The 26,670-nt window shown below is 51.2% G+C and overlaps 1 long non-coding RNA gene across 1 annotated transcript in view; it reads right to left on the bottom strand.

The window, feature by feature from the left end:
- Positions 1 to 24,931, bottom strand: part of LOC129657439 (uncharacterized) — a 94,579-nt gene extending 69,648 nt beyond the window's left edge. The window contains exon 1 of the long non-coding RNA XR_008716729.1: positions 24,864 to 24,931. This is a non-coding gene — a long non-coding RNA (uncharacterized LOC129657439). The remainder of the gene's footprint in view (positions 1 to 24,863) is intronic.
- Between the last annotated feature and the right edge of the window lie 1,739 nt (positions 24,932 to 26,670).

Here is a 26,670-nt window from a genome sequence, read left to right as displayed (position 1 = left end):
ACACCTCTTCAAAGGCAACCCTGTGGAAGAAGGCACAACACGAAGGGGCACTGACACCCTCGTGCATCGTCCGGAAAAACCCGCAGATTCCAAACACAGTTCGACAAGTTGCCTGTCACCGCGTGAATAACTCGAGAGGCAAGCGGAGTTCCATTCCTCCTTACAAGACGAGGCATGACTCTCCTGTCCCAACTCTGCAGGGACCCTGCAATCAGAGTCAGAAATGGAGACGAACCCTGAGGTTCCTGCCTCCACTCGAGATGAGGCCCTCTTCTATTGCACCAAACCCAGTGGAGTCCCGAGAGGGCCCTCCCAACTCCAGGGTATCCCTGATTTCTCAGAGGCACACTGAGAAGCTCCCTGAGGCCACCGGCACTAGTCGAGGGAACCCAGGGTTTACTGCCATGACCCAAGAAACACCTTGAAAGTCCTTCTTTTACGATTCTTGAGGCCCGATACACCTACCATGACTCTAGAGCAATGTCGTTCTCCCCCTCGCAATGCGCATGGAGACCTGACTTCCCAAGCGCCACATGAGAGGCTCCCTGAGCTCCCCATAGTACCTCATGAGAAACCCCACACTGGCGCTGCAGCTCGAGAAAACCCACGAGACGCCCCCTTCATCGCGAGATGATGGCCTTCTTTTCCTGCATGGCCTGGAGAGCAATCCCGAGTCCTCTCTCCAAACTCCACAGGAGGCTTGACTCCCTTTAGGCCACTCAGTGGGCTCCAAGAGATACCCGTCGCAACTCGAGAGGAGAGCAGAGTCCTTTGCTTCCCCTCGAGACAAGGGCTGACTCCCCGGGTGCATCAGGAAAGCAACCCCGAGATCCCTGTCCTCCCTGGAGACGAACATTATGTCCTGGACACAAACCTAGATAAGGTCTCTTTTGCCCTGCAGTAACTCAAGCGCAATCCCTAGCTCTCCCTCGCAACTCGAATGGAAGACTGGACTTCCCTGGGCCAACACAAGAGGAAGCCTGAATTTCTTGACCTAACTCGAGAATCCCGCCACAACTCGAGAAAAACGACGTGGTTAACCCGTCACCACAAGATGAGGCCCTTGCCAGCTACAGCGTCTCAAGAGAAATCTCACGTTCCGTCTTGAAGTTTGAAACGGCACTTAGCACCTTTGATGCGACCCCAAAAGTTCCCCGTCATCCCAGTTTTACTCGAGGGGAACATCGAGGTTCCCGGCACCACTTCATCTGAGCCCCTTCTCCCCTCCTGATCGGGACAAGAGGGTCGATTCACTTGCTTTGTCTGAAAGGGTTACCGACCTTCCTGGTGCACCTCAGGTTGAGGTCCGTCTCAAGAAGAAATTCGAGACGTAGGCTTGTGGGTGGTGCCACATGCCGAAAGACCCTGATTTCCTGGTCTGCTCTTGATAAGAACCTGAAGGCTGGATACCTCTTCGAAGGCAACCCTGTGTATGAAGGCAAAAAACAAAGGGGAACTGACACCCCCATGCATCGTCCGGATAAAACCGCAGGTTCCACACACAGCTCGACAAGTGGCCTGTTATCCGGTGAACAACTCGAGAGTCCAGTGGAGTTCCATTCCTCCACACAAGACGAGGCCTGACTCTCCTGTCCTAACTCTGCAGGGACTCTGTGTTCAGAGTCAGAAATGGAGAGCAACCCTGAGGTTCCTGCTTCAAATCGAGATGAGGCCCTCTTCTGACAAGGTCCAGCCTCGGCTGGTCCAGGGTTTTTGAAGGGGAGACAGAGTAGGCGACCTATTGATTTATTTATCAAAGATATAAAGAGTAATAGAATGAGGATATCTCAGTAGGAAAATTTAGTGGAGAAAAGAAGCTGAGTAGCTTGGTTTATGCGGAAAATCAGTATAACCCGTGACACCAGGTTCGCTCTGACCACGGAGGCCGCAGGCTCCCTCTCGAATAGCGAAAAGTGCCCCACCTTAGACACCTTCTCAAGTGGTCTTCGAAGCCCAGGCAAATAAATGGTCGCAGAGGATATCCGTGCTCCAGATGGACACTCATCTGAAAATTGAGGGGAAGAATGACATTAGGAGACTAAGCGTTGGCAATCAAGGCCCGTAGCTTTATTTTCAACAGGGGTTTTTTTACCCTAAGTTACACATAGAGGATAATGGGGATGTAAAGTCAGCAGCCTTTGATCCTTATCAAAAACCAGGGTTTCTTTCCTGCAAATGTATCGTATACAAATGGTTTAGGTGATTTACATCATCTTCTAGCCAGAAGGCCTATTAACATTTTATGACTCTTGACAAAGACTTATCAACCGTAAGACTTATTTTCTCTAAGAGTAATTATTTTAAGGTTTGGCCCCATCTTTCGAAGATAAAATTGCATTCCTATAGGGCGGATGTGTAATGGGTTTACAACAAAGGAAAGAATTTATTACCTTAAGGGTCTAAAGTTAGTAACACCAAGGCCACTACTTATTTCTTCTACATACCAACTATATTAATTAATACACATTCAAGGATACAATTCAGGGGATGTGGAAACTTGGCAACAAGCATTGGTTCATCAATGAAATCTTTTACTAGTTTTATTCTGACAGTTTCTAACTCTCTGAGAGGCTCTAAGCTATTTGAATATCTTAAGCTTCCCGTGACTCTCGAGGCTCGGAGACTGTAAACAATTGTATGCATTGCTGTAGGAGACCGGGTAAACTTGTCAGGCGAGTTAGAGAGCCATCTGACGTGTTTGGATTTAAACACTCCTAATTGCCCAGGAACTTTATTAATTGGAGCTGTAAGTTAGCTCTTTGACAGAGAGAGTGAGATGGTGGTGGGGGACAGCCCCCAGGAAAGTCAGAGGTGAGAGCACAAAGCAATAAAGTAGGCAGACTCTGGTTTTGGGGGGTAGATGCTCAAGAATATCCGGGAGGACTCCCGAGGCTCGATCCCGCCTTTGTGTATGCCCAGCCTCCTTCCTCATGACCTTTGTCACGAGTGGAATGTCTCTCGCCGGCTCCCGGCATCTCCCCGTTTTTTATTTCTTAAAACAGCCAGATGTAGCTCAGTCGCGAGCCTCTGAATACTCTGCCGAAGAATCCTGACAATACAAGGAAGAATTATTATGAGAAGCAGAATTAAAGCAGCCACCGCAGCATAGCTAAAGACATTAGACAGAATATTCTTTCCTGAGATGTAGTTAGGGAAAGTATGGAAGAAATCATTTGCTGTTCCAGCAGCAGTAAAATCTAATCGGGAGTGCTCCATGGTTGCTATTTGATAGTGAAGTTTCCCTATGTCTCAAACAATGTCAGAGCTGTTCCAGATACCTGAAATATGGTTTTTAATCTTTTCCCATTCAAAATCTGTCTCATTTACTTTCAGGGGTGTTACACATATCCACCGATAGTCAGCATGACAAGACAATGCCATTTTCACCTTTAAAGCCTGCAATTCAGTCCCAATATGTATTACTGCTTCCTCTAGGGCGTCTACCCTCATTTCTAATTTTCTCTCTATAGCTTTCTGTGTTGCCAATGTTAAAGAAACATTTTTGGACATAGAATCAACATATTGAGCAGTATGTACTTGTTGAGTCAATGATATTGCTGCCACAGTAACAGAAGTGATTGCACTTATCAAAGCTGCTGTTCCCAAGATAAGTAAGCCCACAAACCGTCGTGTTTGCATTAAATCCTGTAGTTGTTGTAATACAGCAAGACCATAATTCAATAAGTGGTTACATCATAAGATAAGGTGGATGTTGTAACATTACAAAGGAGCAAACATTATATTGAGGGTTTAAACAAGATGAACCAGGGAGCAGCTGTAGGCGTCGGCCCGGGGGAGCAGTGTCCCCAGCATCAGGAGGCAGAACGTGAGCGGCAGGCTGTGGGCCAAGGCGCCTATGGCGGGCGGAGGGGCAGGGTTCGTGGTTTAGGGCTAGCCGCCACCGCTTGGGCTCAGGGCGGTCCCCTCTTGCCAGTGGGGCCACTCTGGTCTGGACAGCACTCCGCGGGCGCGCTTTCCTCTCTGGCCCTCACTCGCTGCACAGACTTCTTTGCTCTAGGTCACGGGGTGCAGCGAGGAGGGTGCGAGGCGCTGCTGGTGGCATGGAGGCGAGAGCTGGCTGGGGGAGGGGGAGCAAGTGAGTGCGCACGCCGCGAACCTGGTCTTTGGGGAATGTGACATGACGAATTTGTCTGAGATCCAAACCGGAGAATCTGCATTCTGTAGAAATATACAAGCATACCCTCTCCCACAAGTTAGCAACACATCTGGCTTTTTCACTCTCCCGTAAGGAGGCCTTTTTACTTGACCAGGGGCCAAGTCGTAGCCTGTAATTCAGGCATCTAGTGTCTCATCATTGTAGTCTGCCCCTGTGTGTTTACGTTTAAGTGATTAATTACAATTGGAACATAACTTCACTATTTGTCTAGCTGTTTCCCTATGGATATGTTAATTTAGGTCTAATGTTTAGTTTAGGTCTCTGTATAAATTTAAGTAATAAATGTATAACCTCCTTATCTCATTTTGGTATACAGGTATACAGATATACCTAAATGCAAAATGCATTTATATATGTATTTATATATGGCAACAAGTATAAAGTTATTGACATATAATATATATAAATCAATATACTTGAATTAATCTTTATAATTAATATATTAATTAATATATATTACAACAATACAACACATACACAGCTAATACCAACCAACACAAACCAATATACTGTAATAATACATGTCACACATTTATAATTATACAGTATATAGAACATATATCATCACAGCACATCAATCCATACCAATTAATATCAGCCACACACACATTATATTACTGCCATATATATTTAATTATACAGTATATATATATGTGTGTGTATCTAGTATACATATTAATTTATATACAAATTAATTAAGTATAGATCTATAAATAGAATTAGGTATACCTTTATTATATTTTATTTATACCCATACCTAATTAGGCAAACTGTAATTAGGCAAATATATTTATATTATGTATTTATAACAATATATAAAGTATTGTTAAATGTACCACCTGTACAGCATCTCCACCCCACATACCACTTTCTCTAATCCCACCAACTCATTTTCAGTATTATGTGTTGGCCAGGAGCTGGGCCAGTCTTTCCCAGCAATGTTAAGAGACGTCTGTTCCTGTGTCTAATAGCCCTGGCGTTTTATTCTCTTGAAGTAAAAGATCTTTTAAAGGCCTTGGAACTGTAATTTCCTGCACCCAAAAGGCTAGATCACTAGATCCAAATGTTTTGTGGCTCTTAGCTTGAGAAGTCAAGTTTTTCCTTGTCTGATAGTAAGGTAAAAGTAAAAGCTGTGTTACTCTTTGACCTTTATTAATTTGTACAGTTTTGATAGGCAGTGAGATCAAGACTTTAATTTCTCAATATCATCAGAATCTACTACACCATGCACCAGCGAAATTTCTTTTCTTTCTTTTTTTTTTTTGTTTAATTTTTTTTTTTTTAAAAGAAAGCGAGCTACGCCCCAGGACAAATCTTACAATGTCCTCAGATAGGGGGCCAGCCACTCCGGTTGGAATTGGAGTAAGCGGCACATCAGGGGTTAATATTGTTATTAAATCTCCTTGCCTTTTCGCTTTTCTCCTAGCCTGGGTGAGACCCCCCTGAGGGAGTTTTCTCCAAGGAGCACGCTCTGCATATTGTGTACTAAAAGCTCCTTTGTTTAAAAAACTTTTTATCTTCCTCAGTCTTAGGCAACACTTTGGGAGGCTTTGGGGGCAAAGTGGGGAACTCCTGGGTCCTGGGAGGCACAATCGAAGGCGGTGGCGGTCGCCTTAAATCAGAAAGTGGTGGATAAGTTTTTTAAAGGTTTACGCAGAGGGGGAGGGAGCGCGCCAGGGCTCTCGGCCGCAGCGTCCTGTAAGCCCTCTCCTTCCTCGGGAGGTAGACCACTTTCTCCCTCCTTTTTTTTTTTTTCAATGGCAGAAAATATGATCTGTGCAGTAAATGGAGACTCACCACCATCCACCTCTATAGCCTCCCCCATAGGCTATTTAACAGCCTCGTGACGGAGGTCCAGGACATTTCTAATCATATTCCACAGTCAATAAATATTTGTCTATTCTTTGATGCAGAGAAATCCATTTTTAATTTTTTTTTAATTTTAGAGAATATTTTTATTTATTTTGTAACCTCTTTACCCTGGCTAAACTTCAGAGGGGACTAGAAAAGAAGCCTCAAGGTGAGGATCAAGTTCATCCTTGGGACTAGAGAAAATCCTTCTCTGGGAAACTCCTAGCGGTGGCCCTTTACCCCGACATGGAGGAGGAGGCATAGGGGGATGGGAGCGTCCCGAAGTTTTCCTCTTCTGTTCCGGAGATCCTTTAACTGTTTGGTAACTAAATCTTACGAACTGTCTGATCGGGGATGTTTCCCTCAACCTCCTAGGAGCGGATGGTCTGATTAGGGATGTTTTCTTAAACTTTTAGGAGCATCTTTAGCTAAAAAAAAAAACAATCCTCATCAGAATGGCATCGAGCTGCTGTTTCCTCTAAACCTTTTTCAAATTGAGGGGAGAGCTGATCTTTCTTTTCATCCCTATCTTTTACATGCTCATTGGCAGTCATAGCGGCTAGCCATTCATTTAGCTGTCGATAGCTAGGTATAGCCTCTTCATTTTCACTTTTCTTTATAACAGGTACCTTTTCAGATTTGCTTTTTTGTTTAACAGGTACTTTTCCAACTTTACTTTCCTCTTTAACAGGTACCTTTTCAAATTCGTGAGCTGTATCTAAAACATCTCTAGTCATATTCCACAGAGGAAAGGTGTAAGTAGGGATTTTTTCCAAACCTTGCTGAGCACAATAAGCTCTTACCTGTCTTCCTAGTTTTTTCAAGATACCTAGGTTAACAGTGCCTTGTTGTAGAAACCAAGGGCAGTGGTCCTGTACAAATGTAAAAAATGATTGAATGGAAGATGTTTTAACCTTGATTCTTCTTTTACTTAATAACTGTAAAATTACTCCTATAAAGAGCTGTCTTTCATTTGATTCAGTGTTGCCCATGTCAGAAACTTAAGGATAGTAAAAGATTTTGCTTTTAGCTATCTAAAGATTAGGCCTTTTTTGTCAGCCTTTTTAGAAACCGTTTTTTCTCTCTAACTCTTCAACACTTCCCACTCCTCTCGCCCTGTCTATTCTACAGGGGGATCTGCAGCCCCCTAAGTGGGATCCTATCTGTCCCAAAAACTGAACACTGGGGGAATGGGGTTGGGGATTTACCTTCGAAATGCCTGTCTCGGGCGCCACCTGCAGAGGTCCAGCCCCAGCTGATCCAGGGTATTCGAAGGGAAGATGGAGTAGGCGACCTATTTATTTATTTATTTATTCATCAAAGATATAAAGAGTAATAGAATGAGGATAGCTCAGTAGGAAAATTCAGTGGAGAAAAGCAGCTGAGTAGCTTGGTTTACGAGGAAAATCAATATAACCCGTGACACCAGGTTAGCTCTGACCACGGAGGCTGCAAGTGCCCTCTAGAATAGAGGAAGGTGCCCCACCTTAGACACCTTATCGAGTGGGTCTTCGAAGCCCAGGCAAATAAATGGTCGCAGAGGATATCCGCGCTCCAGATGGACACTCATCTGAAAATTGAGGGGAATAATGACATGGGGAGACCAAGCGTTGGCGAGAAGGCCCGTAGCTTTATTTTCAACACAGGTTTTAATACCCTAAGTTACACATAGAGGATAATAGGGGATGCAAAGTCAGCAGTCTTTAATCCTTATCAAAAACCAGGGTTTCTTTCCTGCAGATTTATCGTATAAAAATGGTTTAGATGATTTACATCATCTTCTGGCCAGAAGACCTATTAACATTTTATGACTCTTGACAAAGACTTATCAACCATAAGAGTTATTTTCTCTAAGAGTAATTGTTCAAGGTTTGGCACCATCTTTCGAAGATAAAATTGCATTCCTATACGGCGGATGTGTAATGGGTTTACAACAAAGAAAAGAATTTATTACCTTAAGGGTCTAAAGTTACCAACATCAAGGCCACTACTTATTTTTTCTACATACCAACTATATTAACACACATTCAAGGATACAATTCAGGGGATGCGGAAACTTGGCAAAAAGCATTGGTTCATCAATGAAATCTTTTACTAGTTTTATTCTGACAGTTTCTAACTCTCTGAGAGGCTCTAAGCTATTTGAATATCTTAAGCTTCCCGTGCGTCTCGAGGCTGGGAGACTGTACACAATCGTATGCATAGCTGTAGGAGACCGGGTAAACTTGTCAGGCGAGTTAGAAAACCATCTGAGGGGTTTGGATTTAAACACTACTAATTGCCCAGGAACATTATTAGTTGGAGCTGTAAGTTAGCTCTTTGACAGAGAGAGTGAGATGGTGGTGGGGGACATCCCCAGTAATGTCAGAGGTGAGAGAACAAAGCAATAAAGAAGGCAGACTTCGGTTTTTGGGGGTAGATGCTGAAGAATATACGGGGGAACTCCCGGAGGCTCGATCCCGCCTTTGCGTATGCTGAGACTCTTTCCTCATGACATTTGTCACGAGTGGAATGTCTCTCGCTGGCTCCCGGCAATCTTCCATTGCACCAAACGCAGTGGAGTCCCGAGAGGCCCCTCCCAACACCACAGTATCAGTGTCTTCTCAGAGGCACCCTGAGCAACTCCCTGAGGTCACCGGCACAAGTCGAGGGAACACAGGGTATCCTGCCGCAACCCGAGAAAGACCTCAAGAGTCCGTCTTCAACGCGTCTTGAGGACGGATTCCCCTACCATGACTCGAGAGCAATGACACGCTCCCCCTCGCCATGCGCATGGACACCTGACTTCCCTGGCGCCACATGAGAGCCTCCCTGAGCTCCCCGTCGTACTTCGTGAGAAACCCCACACTGGCGCCGCAGCTCGGGAAAACCCACGAGACGCCACCGTCATCACGAGATTGGGGACTTCTTTTCCTGCCTGACCTGGAGAGCAATCCCTGGTCCTTTCTCCAAACTTCACAGGAGGCTTTACTCCCTTTAGGTCACTCAATGGGCTCCAAGAGATACCTGTCGCGACTTGAGAGGAGAGCAGAGTACTTTGTTTCCCCTCGAGACGAGGCCTTACCCCAGGTGAGTCTGGAATGCAACCCCGAGATCCCTGTTGCCCCTGGAGAGGAACATTATGTCCTGGACAAAAGCCTAGATGAGGTCTATTTTGCCCTACAGTGACTCGAGAGCAACACCCATCTCTCCCTCGCAATTCGAATGGAAGATTGGTCTTCACTGGGCCAACACAAGAGGAAGTCTGAATTTCCCGTTGTAACTCGAGAATCCCGCCGCAACTCTTAAAAACCACGTGGTTCCCCATTCATCGCAATATGAGGCCTTTGCCCGCTACAGAGTCTCAAGAGAAGTCCCATGTTTCGTCATAAAGTTCGAAATGCTACTTGGCACCCTTGATGCGACCCCAAAAGTTCCCCAATATACCGGTCTCACTCCAAGGGAACACCGAAGTTCCTGGCACCACTTCATTTGAGCCCCTTCTCCCCTCCTGATCCCGGCAGGAAGGTCGATTCCCCTGCTTTGTCTAGAAGGGGTTCCCGACCTTCATGGTGCACCTCAGGATGAGGCCAGTCTCACGAAGAAATTCGAGACGTAGCCTCATGTTAGTGCCACGTGCCGAAAGACCCAGATTTCTCGGTCTTGCTCTTGATAAGAACCCGATGCCCGGACACCTCTTCTAAGGCAACCCTGTGGATGAAGGCACTACACGAGGGGGCACTGGCAACCCTGTTCATCGTCCGGAAAATCCCACAGGATCCACATACAGCTCCACAACTGGCCTGTCACCCCTTAAACAACGAGAGAGGCAAGCGGAGTTCCCTTCCTCAGACAAGACGAGGCCTGAGTATACAATCCCAACTCTGCAGGCACGCTTCGATCTGAGTCAGAAATGGAGAGGAAACCTGAGTTTCCTGCCTCAACCCGAGATGAGGCCCTCTTCCATTAAAACAAACCCAGTGGAGTCCCGAGAGGCCCCTCCCATCTCCACAGTATCCCTGACTTCTCCTAGGCATTCTGAGAAGCTCCTTGAGGCCACCGGCAAAAGTCGAGGGAAATAAGGGTTTCCTGCCACAACCGAAGAAAGACCTCAAGAGTCCTTCTTCAATGCGTCTTGAGGTCAGATTCCCCTACCATGGCTCGAGAGCAATAACGCGCTCCCCCTCGCCATGCACATGGAGACCTGACTTCCCTGGCGACACACGAGAGGCTCCCTGAGCTCCCTGTCGTACCTCGTGTGAAACCCCACACTGGCACCGCAGCTCGAGAAAACCCACAAGACCCCTCCGTCATCGCGAGATGAGGGCCATCTTTTCCTGCATGGCCTGGAGAGCAGTCCCAAGTCCACTCTCCAAACTTCACAGGAGGCTTGACTCCCTTTAGGCCACAAAGTGGGTTCCAAGAGGTGCCCGTCGCAACTCGAAAGGAGAGCGGAGTCCTTTGCTTCCCTTCGACACGAGGCCTGACTCCCTGGGTGAGTCTGGAATGCAAACCTGAGATCCCTGTGGCCCTTGGAGAGGAACATTAGGTCCTGGACACAAGCCTAGATGAGGTCTCCTTTGCCCTGCAGTGACTCGAGCGCAACCCCCAGCTCTCCCTCGCAACTCGAATGGATGATTGGACTTCCCTGGGCCAACACAAGAGGAAGCCTGAAATCCCTGTCGTAACTCGAGAATCCCGCCGCAACTCGAGAAAAACCACGTGGCTCCCCCGTCATCGCAAGATGAGGCCCTTGGCCGCTACAGCGTATCAAGAGAAGTCCCACGTTCCATCCTGAAGTACAAAACGGTACTTGGCACCCTTGATGCGACCCCCAAAGTTCCCTGACATACCGGTCTCACTCGAGGGAAACACCAAAGTTCACGGCACCACTTCCTGTGAGCCCCTTCACCCCTCCTGATCGCGACAGGAGGGTCGATTCCCATGTTTTGTCTGCAAGGGGTTCCCGACGTTTCCTGCGAACCTCCGGATGAGGCCGGTCTCATGAGGAAATTCGAAAAGTAGCCTCATGGTTGGTGCCACATGCTGAAAGATCCCGAATTCCCAGTCCACTCTAGATAAGAACCTGACGCCCGGACATCTCTTCCAAGGCAACCCTGTGGATGAAGGCACAACATGAAGGGACACTGACATCCCCATGCATCGTCTGGAAAAACCCGCAGATTCCACTCACAGCTCCAAATGTGGACTGTCACCCCATGAACAACTCGAGAGGCAAGTGAAGTTGCATTCCTTCACACAAGACGAGGCCTTACTCTCCTGTCCCAACTCTTCAGGGACCCTGCGATCGGAGTCAGAAATGGAAAGGAACCCTGAGGTTCCTGCCTCAACTAGAGAAGAGGCCCTCTTCCATTGAACCAAACTCAGTGGTGTCCCAAGAGGCCCCTCCCAACACCACAGTATCCCTGAATTCTCAGAGGCTCCCTGAGAAGCTACCTGAGGTCACTGGCACAAGTCGAGGGAACCCAGAGTTTCCTGAAGTAACCCGAGAAAGACTTGGAGAGTCCTTTTTCAACGTATCTTGATGCCCGATTCCCCTACCATGACTCCAGAGCAAGGACGCGCTCCCCTCACCACAAGCAGGAAAACTGACTTCCCTAGTACCACACAAGAGGCTCCCTGAGTACCCCATCGTACCTCGTGAGAAAACCCACAGTGGCGCCGCAGTTCGAGAAAAACCACAAGATGCCCCCGTCAAGGAGAGATGGGGGCCTTCTTTTCCTGCCTGACCTGGAGAGCAATCCCTGGTCCTCTCTCCAAACTTCACAGGAGGATTGACTCCCTTTAGGCCACTCAGTTGGGTCCAAGAAATACCCGGTGCGACTCGAGAGGAGAGCGGAGTCCTTTGCTTCCCTGGAGACGAGGCCTGACTCCCCGGGTGAGTTTGGAATGCAACCCCGAGATCCCTGTCGCCCCTGGAGTGGAACATTATGTCCTAGACACAAGCCTAGATGAGGTCTATTTTGCCCTACAGTGACTCGAGAGCAACCTCCATCTCTCCCTCACAATTTGAATGGAAGATTGGTCTTCCCAAGGTCAACACAAGAGGAAGTCTGAATTTCCCATCGTAATTCGAGAATTCAGCCTCAAGTCTTAAAAACCATGTGGTTCCCCCTTCATCGCAATATGAGGCCCTTGCCAGCTAGAGTCTCAAGAGAAGTCCCACGTTCCATCTTAAAGTTCGAAATGCTACTTGGCACCCTTGATGTGACCCCAAAGTTCCCCAACATACAGGTCTCAATCCAGGGGAAAACCGAAGTTCCTGGCGTCTCCAGGGAAGTCCCATGTTCCGTCCTTACGTGCTAAACGGTACTTGACAACCTTGATGCGACCGCAAAAGTTCCCCGACACGCTGGGTTCCCTCGAGGGGCACACTGAGGGTCCCGGCACCACTTCATCTGAGCCCCTTCTCCCCTCCTGATCGCGACAGGAGAGTCGATTCCCCTGTTTTCTCTGGAAGGGGTTCCCGGCCTTCCTGGTGCACCTCAGGATGAGGCCGGTCTCAGGAGGAAATTCGAGACTAGCCACGTGTGAGGTGCCACGTGCCGAACGACCCTGATCTTCCGGTCCGCTCTTGATAAGAACCCGATGCCCGGACACCTCTTCGAAGGCAACCCTGTGGATGAAGGCACAACACGAAGGGGCACTGACACCCCCGTGCATCATCTGGAAAAACCCGCAGGGTCTACACACAGCTCGACAAGGGGCCTGAGACTCCGGAACAACTCGAGAGGCAACCAGAATTCTATTCCTCAGACAAGACGAGGCCTGACTCTCCTGTCCCAACACTGCAGGGACCGTGCAGTCGGAGTCAGAATCGGAGAGGAAGCCAGAGGTGCCTGCCTCCCCTTGAGATGAGGCCCTCTTCCATTGCGCTGAACCCAGCAGAGTCCCGAGAGGCCCTGCCAACTCCACAGCATCCCTCACCTCTCAGAGGCACCCTGGGAAGTTCCTTAAGGTCCCCTGCAGAAGTCGAGGGAAACGAGGGTTTCCCGCCGCAACCTGAGAAAGAACTCGAGAGTCCTTCTTCAACGAGTCTTGAGGCCCTAGTCGCTTCCCATGACTCGAGAGTGATGACCAGCTCCCCCTCGTCATGCGCATGGAGACCTGACTTCCCTGGCGCCGCACGAGAGGCTCCCTGAGGTCCTCGTCGTGCCTCGTGAGAAAACCCCCACGGGCGCCGCAGCCTGAGGAAACCCATGAGACCCCCCGTCATCGCGAGATGAGGGCCTTCTTTTCCTGCCTGGCCTGGAGAGCAATCCTGAGTCCTCTCTCCAAACGGAAGAGGAGGCTCGACACCCTTGAGTGCACTCAGTGGGCTCCAAGAGATCCGTGTCTCAACTTGAGAGGAAAGCAGAGTCCTTTGCTTCCCCTCCAGGCGAGTCCTGACTCCCCGGGGGAGTCTGGAATGGAAACCCGAGATCCCTGTCTTCCCTTGAGAGGAATATTAGGTCCTGGACACACGCCTCGATGAGGTCTCTTTGGCCCTGTAGTGACTCGAGCAGAACCCCCAGCTTTCCATCGCAACTCGAATTGAAGATTGGGCTTCCCAGGGCCAACCCAAGAGGAAGCCTGAAATCCCCGTCGTTTTCGAGAATCCCGACGCAACTCGAGAAAAACGACGTGGTTCCAACGTCTTCACAGGATGAGGCCGTTGCCCGCTACAGCGTCTACAAGGAAGTCCCATGTTCCGCCCTGAAGTGCGAAACAGCACCTGACACCCTTCATGCGACCCGCAAAAGTTCCCCGACACGCCGGGTTCCCTCGAGGGGAACACCGAGGGTCCCGGCACCACTTCATCTGAGCCCCATCTCTCCGCCTGCTCGCGACAGGAGAGTCGATTCCCCTGCTTTGTGTGGAAGGTGTTCCCGGCCTTCCCGGCGCACCTCACGATGATGCTGGTCTCACGAGGAAGTTCGAGATGAGCCACGTGGGTGGTGCCACATGCCGAACGACCCCGATTTCCCGGTCCGCTCTTGAAATGAACCCAATGCCCGGACACCTCTTTGAAGGCAACCCTGTGGGGGAAGGCACAAAACGAAGGGGCACTGACACCCCCATGCATCTTCTGGAAACACCCGCAGGTTCCACACACAGCTCGACAAGGGGCCTGAGACCCCCTGAACGACTCGAGAGGCAAGCAGAGTTCCATTACTCAGACAAGACAAGGCCTGACTCTCCTGTCCCAACTCTGCAGGGACCCTGCGGTCGGAGTCAGAAATTTAGAGGAAGCCTGAGGTCCCTGCCTCCAATCGAGATGAGGCCCTCTTATATTTCGTCAAACCTAGCAGAGTCCTGAGAGGCCCCTCCAGCTCCTCAGTATCCCTCACAACTCAGAGGCACCTGGAAAGTTCCCTAAGGTCCCCGGTAGAGGTGGAGGGAAACAAGTGTTTCCCGCCCCAACCCAAGAAAAACCTGGAGAGTCCTTCTTAAATGCGTCTTGAGGCCCTAGTCCCTCCCATGACTCGAGAGCAATGACGCGATCTGCCTGGCCACACGCATGGAGGCCTGACTTCTCTGGCGCCGCACGAGAGGCTCCCTGAGCTCCACATCATATATCGTGAGAAACCCCACACTGGCGCTGCAGCTCGAGAAAACCCATGAGACGCCCCCGTCATCACGAGAGGAGGGCCATCTTTAACTGCATGGTATGCAGATCAAGCGTGAACCTTCTGTCCAAGCTACACAGGACGCTTGAATCCCTTTAGGGCACTCATATGGCTCCAAGAGTTACGCGTCGGGACTCGAGAGGATAGTGGAGTCCTTTGCTTCCACTCGAGATGAGGCATAACCCACCGGGTGAGACTGGAATGCGACCCCGATATCCCTGTCGCCCCTGGAGAGGAACATTACGTCCTGGACCCAAGCCTAGATGAGGACTCTTTGCCCTGAAGTGACTCGAGAGCAACCCCCAGCTCTCTCTGACAAGTTGAATGGAAGATTGGACTTCCTGGGCCAACACAAGAGGAAGCCTGAATTCCCCGTCGTAACTCGAGAATCCCGCCGCAACTCGAGAAAAACCACGTGTTTCCCTCGTCATCGCAATATGAGGCCCTTGCCCGCTAGAGCATCTCCAGAGAATTCCCACGTTCCGTCTTGAAGTGCGAAACTGTACTTGGCACCCTTGATGCGACCTCAAAAGTGCCGTGACATACCGGTCTCACATGAGGGGACCACCGAGGTTCCCGGCACCACTTCATCTGAGCCCCTTCTCCCCTTCTGATCGCGACCGGTGGGTCGATTCCCCTGCTTTGTCTGCAAGGGGTTCCCAACCTTCCCGGCGCACCTCAGGATGAGGCCGGTCTCCCGAGGAAATTCGAGACATAGCCTCGTGGGTGGTACCACATGCTGAAAGACCCCAATTTTCTGGTACGCTCTTGAAAAGAACCCGATGCCCAGACACCTCTTTGAAGGCAACCCTTTGGATGAAGGCACAACACGAAGGGGCACTGACACCCCCGTGCATCGTCCGGAAAAACCCGCAGGTTTCAAACACAGCTCAACAAGTGGCCTGTCACTCCGTGAACAACTCGAAAGGCAAGCGGAGATCCATTCCTCCACAGAAGACGAGGCGTGACTCTCTTGTCCATACTCTGCAGGTAGCCTGCGACCCGAGTCAGAAATGGAGAGGACCCCTGAGGTTCCTGCCTCCATTCGAGATGAGGCCCTCTTCGATTGCACCAAACCCAGTTGAGTAACGAAAGGCCCCTTCCAAATCCACAGTGTCCCTGACTTCTCAGAGGCACCCTGAGAAGTTGCCTGAGGTCACCGACACAAGTCGAGGGAACCCAGGGTTCCCTGCCGCAACCCGAGAAAGACCTCGAGAGTCCTTCTTCAATGCGTCTTGAGGCCCGATTCGCCTACTATGACTCGAGAGCAATCACGCACTCCCCTTCACCACACGCACGGAGACCTGACGTCCCTAGCACCACAAGAGAGGCTCTCTGAGCTCCCCGTCATACCTCGTGAGAAATCTGATACTGGTGCCAAAGCTGGAGAAAACCCACGAGACGCCCCCATCATCGCGAGATGAGGGCCTTTTTTCCTGCATGGCCAGGAAAACAATCCCGAGTCATCTCTCCAAACTCCATAGGAGGATTCACTCCCTTTACGCCACGCAGTGGGCTCCAAGAGATACCCGTCGCGACTTGACAGGAGAGCGGAGTCCTTTTTTTCCCCTCAAGATGAGGCCTGACTCTCCGGGTGAGTCGAGAATGCAACCCTGAGATCCCTGTCGGCCCAGTAGTGGAACACTAGGTCCTGGACACAAGCGTAGATGAGGTCTATTTTGCTCTGCAGTGACTGGAGAGCAATCCCCAGTTGTAACTTGCAACTCGAATGGAATACTGGATTTTCCTGGCGCCACACAAGAGGCTCCCTGAAATCCCCGTGGTACTGCATGAGACACCCCACACTGGCGCCGCAGCTCGAGAAAACCCACGAGACGCCACCGTCATCTCGAGATGAGGGCCTTCTTTTCCTGCATGGCCTGGAGTCCAATCCCGAGTCCTCTCTCCAAACTCCACAGGAGGCTTGACTCCCTTTAGTACACAGAGTGGGCTCCAAGAGATACCCATTGCGACTCGAGACGAGAGCGGAATTCTTTGCTTACCCTCGAGCTGAGAACTGACTCCCCGGATGAGTCTGGAATGCAAACCCGAGATCCCTGTCGCCCCTGGAGAGCAACATTAGATCCTGGACACAAGCCTAGATTAGGTCTCTTTTGCGCTGCAGTGACTCTAGCGCAATCCCCAGCTCCCCCTCACAACCCGAATGGAAGATTGGATTTCAAGGCCAACAAGAGGAAGCCTAAATTCCCGGTCATGACTCGAAAATCCCGCCGCATCTTGAGCAAAACCACGTGGTTCTCCCGTCATCGCAAGATGAGGCCCTTGCCCGCTACAGCGTTTCAAAAGGTGTCCCAGGTTCCATCTTGAAATGAGAAACGGTACTTGGCACCCTTGATGCGACCCCAAAAGTCCCCCAACACGCCGGTCTCACTCAAGGGGAACACCGAGGTTCCCGGCACCACTTCATTTAAGCCCCTTCTCCCCTCCTGATCGTGACCAGTGGGTCGATTCCCCTGCTTTGTCTGCAAGGGGGCCCGACCTTCCCTGCACAACTCAGGATGAGGCCGGTCTCATGGGGAAATTCGATACGTAGCTTTGTGGGTGGTGCCACTTGCTGAAAGACTCCAATTTCCCGGTCCGCTCTTGATAAGAATCCGATGCTCGGACACCTCTTGGAAGGCAGCCTTGAGTATGAAGGTACAACACGAAGGGGCACTAAGACACCTGTGCATCAACCGGAAAAACGGGCAGATTACACACACAGCTCGACAAGTGGCCTGTCACCTCGAGAACAACTCGAGAGGCAAGAGGAGTCCCATCCTCCAGAAAAGACGAGGCCTGACTCTCCTGTACCAACATGCAGGGACCTTGCGATCTGAGTCAGAAATGGAGAGGAACACTGAGGTTCCTGCTTCAACTCGAGATGAGTCCCTCTTACATTGCACCAAATGCAGAGGAGTCTCGAGAGGCCCCTCCAAACTGCACAGTATCCCTGACTTCTCAGAGGCACTCTGAGAAGCTCCCTGAGGTCGCAGGCACAAGTCAAGGGAACCCTGGGTTTTATGCAGTGACCCGAGAAAGACCTCGAGAGTCCTTCTTCAACCCGTCTTGAGGCCCGATTACCCTACCATGACTCGAGAGCAATGACGAGCTCCCCCTAGCCATCTCATGGGGACCTGACTTCCCTGGCGCCACACGAGAGGCTCCCTGAGCTCCCTCCCGTACCTCGTCAGAAACCCGGCACTAGCGCAGCAGTCTAGAAAACCCACGAGACGCCGCCGTCATCGCGAGATGAGGGCCTTCTTTTCCTGCATGGCCTGGAGAGGAATCCCGAGTCCTCTATCCAAACACCACAGGAGGCTTGACTCCCTTTAGGGCACACAGTGGGCTCCAAGAGATACCCATCGCGACCCAAAAGGACAGCAGAGTTCTTTGCTTCCCCTTGAGACGAGGCCTGATTCCCCGGGTGAGTCTGGTATGCAAGCCCGAGATCCCTGTCGCCCCTAGGGACGAACATTAAGTCCTGGACACAAGCCTAGATGAGGTCTATTTTGCCCTGCAGTGACTCGAGGGCAATCCCCAGCTCTCCCTTGAAACTCGAATGGAAGATAGGACTTCCCTGGGCCAACACATGAGGAAGACTGTATTCCCTGTCGAAACTCGAGAATCCCGCCACAACTCCAGAAACGCCACGTGGTTCCCCCGTCATCGCAAGATGAGGCCCTTGCCCCCTACAGCGTCTCAAGAGAAGTCCCACGTTCCGTCTTGAAGTGCAAAACGGTATTGGCACCCTTGATGCGACCTCAAAAGTTCCTCGACACACCGGTCTGACTCGAGGAGAACACCGAGGTTCCCGGCACCACTACATCTGGGCCCCTTCTCCCCTCCTGATCGCGACAGGAGGGTCGATTCCCCTGTTTTGTCTTGAAGGGGTTCCCGCCTTTTCTGGTGCATCTCAGGATGAGGCCGGTCTCACGAGGATATTCGAGACATAGCCTCGTGGATGGTGACACATGCCGAAAGACCCCGATTTCCCGGTCCGCTCTTGATAAGATGCCAATGCCCGGACACCTCTTTGAAGATAACCCTTTTGATGAAGGCACAACAGGAAGGGGCACTGACACCCCCGGGTATCGTCCGGAGAAACCCTCAGGTACCACACACAGCTCGAGAAGTGACCTGTCACCCCATGAACAACTGGAGAGGCAAGCAGAGTTCCATTCCTCCACACAAGACGAGGCCTGACTCTCCTGTTCGAACTCTGCAGCGAAACTGCGATCTGAGTCAGACCTGGCCCAGGAGAAGTCAGGAGAGGAAACATTAGTTTCCTGCCTCCACTCGAGATGAGGCCCTCTTCCATTGCACTGAACCCAGTGGAGTCCCGAGAGGCCCCTCCCAACTGCACAGTATCCCTGACTTCTCAGAGGCACCCTTAGACCTTCCTGAGATCACCGGCACAAGTCGAGGGAACCAAGGGTTTCCTGCCCCAACCCGTAAAAGACCTTGAGAGTCCTTCTTCAACGCGTCTTGAGGTGCAATTCCCCTACCATGACTCGAGAGCAATGACGCGCTCCCCCTAGCCACGCGCATAGAAACCTGACTTCCCTGGCGCCACAGGAGAGGCTCCCTGAGCTCCCCATTATACCTCGTGAGCAACACCACACTGGGCCGCAGCTCGAGAATACCCACGAGACACCCCAGTCCTCACGAGATGAGGGCCTTCTTTTGCTGTATGGCCTGGAGAGCAATCCTGAGTCCTCTCTCCAAACTCCACAGGAGGCTTGACTCATTTTAGGCCACACAGTGAGCTCCAAGATATACCCGTCGCAACTTGACAGGAGAGCGGTGTCCTTGGCTTCCCCTCGAGACGAGGCCTGATTCCCCAGGTGAGTCGAGAATGCAATGCCGAGATAGCTGTCGCCCCAGCAGAGGAACATTAGGTCCTGGACACAAGACTAGATGAGCTCTATTTGGCCCTGCAGTGTCTCGAGAGCAATCCCCAGTTCTAACTCGCAATTCGAATGAAAACTGGACTTCCCTGGGCCAGTTGAAGAGGAAGCCTGAATTCCCTGTCGTCACTCGACAATCCCGCCGAAACTCGAGAAAAAACACGTGGTTCCAACGTCTTCGCAAGATGAGGCCCTTGCCCACTACGGCGTCTCAAGGGAAGTCCCATGTTCCGCCCTGAAGTGCGAAACGGTACCTGACACCCTTCGTGAGAACCCCAAAAGTTCCCCGACACCCCGGGTTCCCTCGAGGGGAACACCGAGAGTACCGGCACCGCTTCATCTGAGCCCCTTGTCCCCTCCTGATCGCGACAGGAGAGTCGATTCCCCTGCGTGGTCCGGAAGGGGTTCCCGGCCCCCCCGGCGCACCTCAGGATGAGGCTGGTCTCACGAGGAAATTCCAGACGAGCCACGTGGGTGGTGACACATGCCGAATGCCCCCGATTCCCCGGTCCGCTCTTGAGAAGGACCCGAGGCCCGGACCCCTCTTCGAAGGCAACCCTGTGGGTGAAGGCACAACACGAAGGGGCACTGCCACCCCCGTGCATCGTCCGGAAAGACCCGCGGGTTCCACACACAGCTCGACAAGGGGCCTGAGTCCCCCTGAGCAACTCGAGAGGCAAGCGGGGTTTCCTTCCTCAGACAAGACGAGGCCTGACTCTCCTGTCCCAACTCTGCAGGGACCCTGCGGTCGGAGTCCGAAACGGAGAGGAAGCCTGAGGTTCCTGCCTCCCCTCGAGGTGAGGCCCTCTTCCGTTGCGCCAGACCCAGCGGAGTCCCGAGAGGCCCCGCCAACTCCACAGGATCCCTCACCTCTCAGAGGCACCCTGGGAAGTTCCCTAAGGTCCCCGGCAGAATGCGAGGGAAACGAGGGTTTCCTGCCACCACCCGAGAAAGACCTCGAGAGTCCTTCTTCAACGCGTCTCGAGGCCCTAGTCCCCTCCCGTGACTCGAGAGCCATGACCCGCTCCCCCTCACCACGCGCATGGATACCTGACTTCCCTGGCGCCGCACGAGAGGCTCCCTGAGATCCTCGTCGTGCCTCGGGAGAAAACCCCCACGGGCGCCGCAGCTCGAGGAAACCCCTGAGACGCCCCCGTCCTCGCGAGCTGAGGGCCTTCTGTTCCTGCATGGCCTGGAGAGCAATCCCGGGTCCTCTCTCCAAACGGAAGAGGAGGCTGGACTCCCTTGAGGCCACTCAGGGGGCTCCAAGAGATCCGGGTCGTGACTCAAGGGGAGAGCGGAGTCCTTGGCTTCCCCTCGAGACGAGACCTGACTCCCCGGGGGAGCCTGGAATGCAACCCCGAGATCCCTGCCTTCCCTGGAGAGGAATATTAGGTCCCGGACACACGCCTAGATGAGGTGTCTTGGGCCCTGCAGTGACTTGAGCACAACCCCAAGCTTTCCCTCGCAACTCGAGGGGAAGATTGGGCTTCCCAGGGCCAACCCAAGGGGAAGCCTGAGATCCCCGTCGTAACTCGAGAATCCGCCACAACTCGAGAAAAACCACGTGGTTCCCAAGTCTTCGCAAGATGAGGCCCTTGCCCGCGACGGCGTCTCAAGGGAAGTCCCCTGTTCCGCCCTGAAGGGCGAAACTGTCCCTGACAGCCTTCATGCGACCCCCAAAAGTTCCTCGACACGCCGGGTTCCCTCGAGGGTAACACCGAGGGTTCCGGCCCCACTTCATCTGAGCCCCTTCTCCCCTCCTGATGGCGACAGGAGAGTCGATCCCCCTGCGTTGTCTGGAAGGGTCCCCAGCCTTCCCGGCATACCTCAGGATGTAGCCGGCCTCACTAGGAAATTTGAGACTAGCCCCTTGGGTGGTCGCACATGCCGAAAGACCCCGATTTCCCTGTCCGCTCTTGAAAAAGAACCCGAGGCCCGGACACCTCTTCGAAGGCAACCCAGTGGGTGAAGGCACAACACGAAGGGGCACTGTCACCATCGTGCATCGTCCGGAAACACCCACAGGTTCCACACACAGCTGAACAAGGGGTCTGAGACCCCCTGAGCACCTCGAGAGGCAAGCGGAGTTCCCTTCCTCAGACAAGACGATTCATGACTGTCCTGTCCCAACTCTGCAGGGACCCTGCGGTTGGAGTCCGAAACGGAGAGGAAGCCTGAGGTTCCTGCCTTCCCTGGAGATGAGGCCCTCTTCCATTGCGCCAAACCCAGCGTAGTCCTGAGAGGCCCCGCCAACTCCACAGCATCCCTCATCTGTCAGAAGCACACTGGGAAGTTCCCTAAGGTCACCGGTAAACTTTTATTGCACAAGGTCCCCATGAAAAGGCCCACGCAGCAGGACAGCCACAGATTCTGTCTGCCATTAAAGGGCAGTAAGGTGCCCTCCCCCCTTCTTTGCTGCCTCGGCGGCCACCAGGGTACAATTCGCGTACCCTTCCCTTTCCCATCCTAGCAGGTTCTCCACGGCCCGCTGGCCTACAAAGTGCCAGAAGCAGGGCTGGGCCAGCCGGCCAGAGTTCAGGGTTCTGTCCCTTGGACTTCCAGCGGACACTAGGCTGCTTGGGAAAACCGCCCAGACTCTGAGGTTTTTCAGCAGAGGGGTGCAGCGGTAAAGGCCTTGACCCCAAAGACGAGGCCTTTCTGCGACCGCCAGGTTGGGGAGCTCTGAGACTGTGCCAACACAGGGCGGAATACATGGTTCCCTGCTCCACACAGTCCCCGTTCCCTTACCTGTGTTCCGCACGCCTCCGCTGTGGCCAATGGATGCCGATCCTTGGGGATCCAGGAGTTCACGAAATGGGCATTCCCAGCCGCAATGGCGACCCCCAACAGCACATCTGGAAAGCCCTCCCCCACCCCCGCCAGGAGCCGACCCCCGCTGCGAACGGACCCCCACCCCGCCCCGCGCCGCCAGGTTTCGCCCCGGCCCTGCCGGGCTCCCGGCGGGTTCCCAGCCATATTGGCGACCCCCGGGAGCACAACAGGGACCGACCCCCCACCCACAGCGAGCGGAATCTCGACCTGTGCAGCCCAGGTTTAACCAGCCCTGGGTGCGCTCCAGGCGCGTTTCCAGCCGCAGTGGCCATCTCCGAGAGCACAACTGGGAAGCCCTCCCCTACCCCCGCCAGGAGCAGACACCCGCCCTGCGCCGCCCGGGTTCGCCCCGCCCCTGCCGCGCTCCAGGGGCGCTGCCCACCTTCACCAGTGGCTCCCGGTGAGCCCCGTCCCCACGCCCGGTTCCAGGAGAGGCTCTCGGACCTCGCTGCTGCCGCCAGGTCAAACATGAGGACAATACATACACCCCACAGAGACAATCCAAGCTGTCTATGATTTAGGGATAAAACGAGGACTACAGAAAGGCAAGATGACCTGACCTAGGAGGGCCATGATATTCTATAGAACCAGACAAAGTTGGTTACCAAGGAAACTTTTTTCCTTGGAACCCGGAAAGCTGGTTCTTTGCATATGCAATGACCAACAATTAGCTTGTTACCCAAGCCTGCCTCACTGCCACCCCCATCCCCCCACTCCCCAGTAGACTGGCTCAAAGAAATATTTTAAATCTCAGGCGGAAACCTGGAAGACGTCTTGTCTGTCTGTTTGGATTAAGGTATGTGTCAGTGTGAGCCTTGTGTTTTTTGATAATATTGCTCAAGTTCTGTGTTCTGATTTCAATGGTCTCAAGACAAGGCAGCCCTTCCAAATCAAACTGCTGGAAATACAAGAAAACATTGACCTAAATGAATGTCAGAGTCCCGTGAACTGGGAACTAGTCAATATTAAATATCTAGTATTTTTGGTTTTGCTCCTCCATTATAGACATGTCTAAGAGTCAACAACATTAAGCACAACATGTTCATAGTGCCTAGGTTTCTTTTGAGGTAAAAATTGCTCTATTGTTATATCTGTCACAAGCTTGTCAGCAAGAAACTACCTGGAAACGACAACAACAAAAGTAAAAAATGTCAATGTGATATGACCTTTTAGACAAACTCTTTACAATAATTATACTCTAAAATATCTGCCTCTCATAGTCTTGATTGAAGGCAGAGGAGAAGGGGATGACAGAGGATAAGATGGTTGGATGGCATCACTGACTCGATGGACATGAGTTTGAGCAAGCCCCTGGAGCTGGTGACGGACACGGAAGCCTGGCGTCCTTCAGGCCACGGGGTCCCAAAGAGTCAGACACGACTGAGCAACTGAACTGAACTGAACTAACAAACGTTTCTCCAGGTGTTTTGGTTACCCGCGTTTCTATCCTTGTGACGACAGTGTATTGAATAGCTAGGTCATTTCCAAATAAATGAAAGTTCTGAAACATTCACGACTTGAAAGGACCTCCCTTTTACACAGAAACAAAAGAGATTTTTGACTCTCCATGAATAGTGTCTGGCACCATCCTGACATGTTAAATGTAAGAAAGCAATTGTTTTGTTTTGTTTTGTTCTGTTCTTGGGGGTGGGGGGAGGGGGGCGGGCTATAGCCAATGCCAATATAAAAGTCAGTTCTTGGTTGCTGAAGGGAAATGTATGACTTGTTATTACAAGACAGTATGTGGAATGCAATGGCACTTGAGGAAGGAAAACGAAGTAGTTCTGTCTTACAGGTGGCAGTTTCAGGATGGGGGAAGCAAAGGAATGGGTACAGAATGGGATAAGGAGGTTGTAGGGAAAGTGGACCCCCAGAAAAGAGTTCTGTGCCTAGCACAAGTTTTCTTGAGATGTCGAACTGCCTTTGCTAATGGAGTTTAAGTTTCTTTACCTCTTGAGTGATCTCTTCTAGGTTGACCTAGAACAGAAATCTTTTGTTAGCTTTGGCTAAGTGGAGAAGTAGTGTTTCACGGTGACATATGTGATCCTTCCTGACTGTTTGCAGCCCTTTTGATATTGATGCACTGCTTCTGCTGCTGCTGTCGCCGCTGCTGCTGCTAAGTCATTTCAGTCGTGTCCGACTCTGTGCGACCCCATAGACGGCAGTCCACCAGGCCCCGCAGTCCCTGGGGTTCTCTAGGCAAGAACACTGGAGTGGGTTGCCATTTCCTCCTCCCATGCATGAAAGTGAAAAGTGAACGTGAAGTCGCTCAGTGGTGTCCGACTCTTAACCACCACATGGACTGCAGCCTACCAGGCTCCTCCATCCATGGTATTTTCACGCAAGAGTACTGGAGTGGGGTGCCATTGCCTTCTCCCATATCTATGCACAAGCCTGCCTAAATAATTGACTTCTAGCTAGCTTTGGGATGCCAATGACCATCCACCCTTACCAGGCAACAGAGAAGAGAAAAACACTTACCACAGGAGGTCCTGGTAAGGAACAAGGAACTAACAAGCTCCCGCCAACCAGGATTCTGCAGAGGTCAACAAGAGGTCAGTAAGAGATGGAAGACTGCAGTCCAGAGGTCCTAGAAACTTCCATCTTGCAGCAGAGACCCAGCATAGTCAAAACGAATTCAATGTTGCAAAAAATAAGTAAACAAATAAAGGACAGAAGTTCTTTGAACACATGACTGAGATTAGGGGTGAGGCAGTACATGTACAGTGCCCAGAAAATCTTAAAGTATGAGAAAGGAAAGAAATTAAAGACAACTATCAAGCTGTCCAAACTGATAAAAACGAAAGATTACACAGTTTTTTCTGTACATATTAGCAGATAATAATCTGAAAAGGAATTAAAAAAAATTCCCTTTCAATAATGCCAACATGAATACAACACTTTGCCATGGATGTAACGAGGATGACAAGACTGGCACACTGGAAATTATACACCCTGGCTGAAAACTATCCTGAATACATGGACAGGTATTCCATAACAATGGAAAGACTTAAGATGGCAATACCATGGAATGCATCTTCAATCTGAAATGAAGATTTGATATGATTTGATCGCTCAGAGCTTTTGTGTCATCAATTGTTATTAAAGTATAAATGAGATAGAGAAAGCTGCTGACTTAGACTTGAGGCGGGGTGTACGCCCTGCTGGTCTCTAGCCAGATATTCTACAGGCACTAGCAGTCAGCTAAGGAAAGAAAGGCACTGTCTCAGGGAATGGCACCAGGCCCCTCCCCCACGACATGCCTTGAGGTCACATTGGCAGCAGGTGAGTCATCCGGGGCCAAAAACTGATTGACATGAATCTTGAAGAAAGGCAGTATTCCAGGCAAATACATCATTTCCTTAACATAGATGAGGAGAACAAGGTACGAGGAAAACATACTGTTTTGTTCAAGTCGCTTCTGAGCCTATTGGGGGAACCGACCTGAAGCCAGAGTCCAGCAGATATACATAGGATATTTACATCGCTTAAGACAAACATTTCCTCAGGAACAAATGCATTGCTTAGCTCAACGTTTGTCTGCGAAATTCTTACACATCAGGAGATGGCTCCGAGCTGGGTTTCTACACACAAGAACATGAATGCAAAGGACAAGCCTGCACAGCCCATCTGCCCCCCTCCCCCACAGCCAGCAGCATTTCCAAGTGACCTCCTAAGGCCTTCCCCAAAATACAGGGGCACCTCTGGGTTTCCTGTTTCCCTCACTTCGAACACTTTTCTTAAAAAAAAAAAAAAACCCTGCACACTTCTTGATAGAATGCCACAGTGCAAGGAAAACAGGCCTTCAATACTTAAACCTCCCTGTGCCAAACACTTGGGGCTTGGTTTTGTTTTGTTTTGTTTTTTAATTACACCACCACATAATTTAAACTTTTTACAATTTCTAATTATTCAGTACCAAAACACCAAACTTTTATTGCACAGGGTCCTCATGAAAAGGCCCACGCAGCTGGACAACCACAGATTCTGCCATGAAAGGGCAGCAAGGTGCCCTCCCCACTTCTTTGCTGCCTGGGCGGCCACCAGGGTTTGAAATTCATGCACCCTACTAACTTTCTAGGGTGCAATTCACGGACCCTTCCCTTTCTCATCCTAGCAGGTGCTCCAGGGCCCGCTGGCCTACAAAGTGCCAGAAGCAGGGCTGGACCAGCCGGCCAGAGTTCAGGGTTCTGTCCCTTGGACTTCCAGGGGACACTAGGCTGCTTGGCAAAACCGTGCAGACTGAGATTTTTCAGCAAAGGGGTGGAGCGGTAAAGGCCTTGACACC

The sequence above is a fragment of the Bubalus kerabau genome, chromosome 1, assembly GCF_029407905.1.
Source record: "Bubalus kerabau isolate K-KA32 ecotype Philippines breed swamp buffalo chromosome 1, PCC_UOA_SB_1v2, whole genome shotgun sequence".
Lineage (NCBI taxonomy): Eukaryota > Metazoa > Chordata > Mammalia > Artiodactyla > Bovidae > Bubalus > Bubalus kerabau.
Note: the sequence above shows the minus strand (reverse complement) of the source record. Positions and strands in the feature narration are given on the sequence as shown.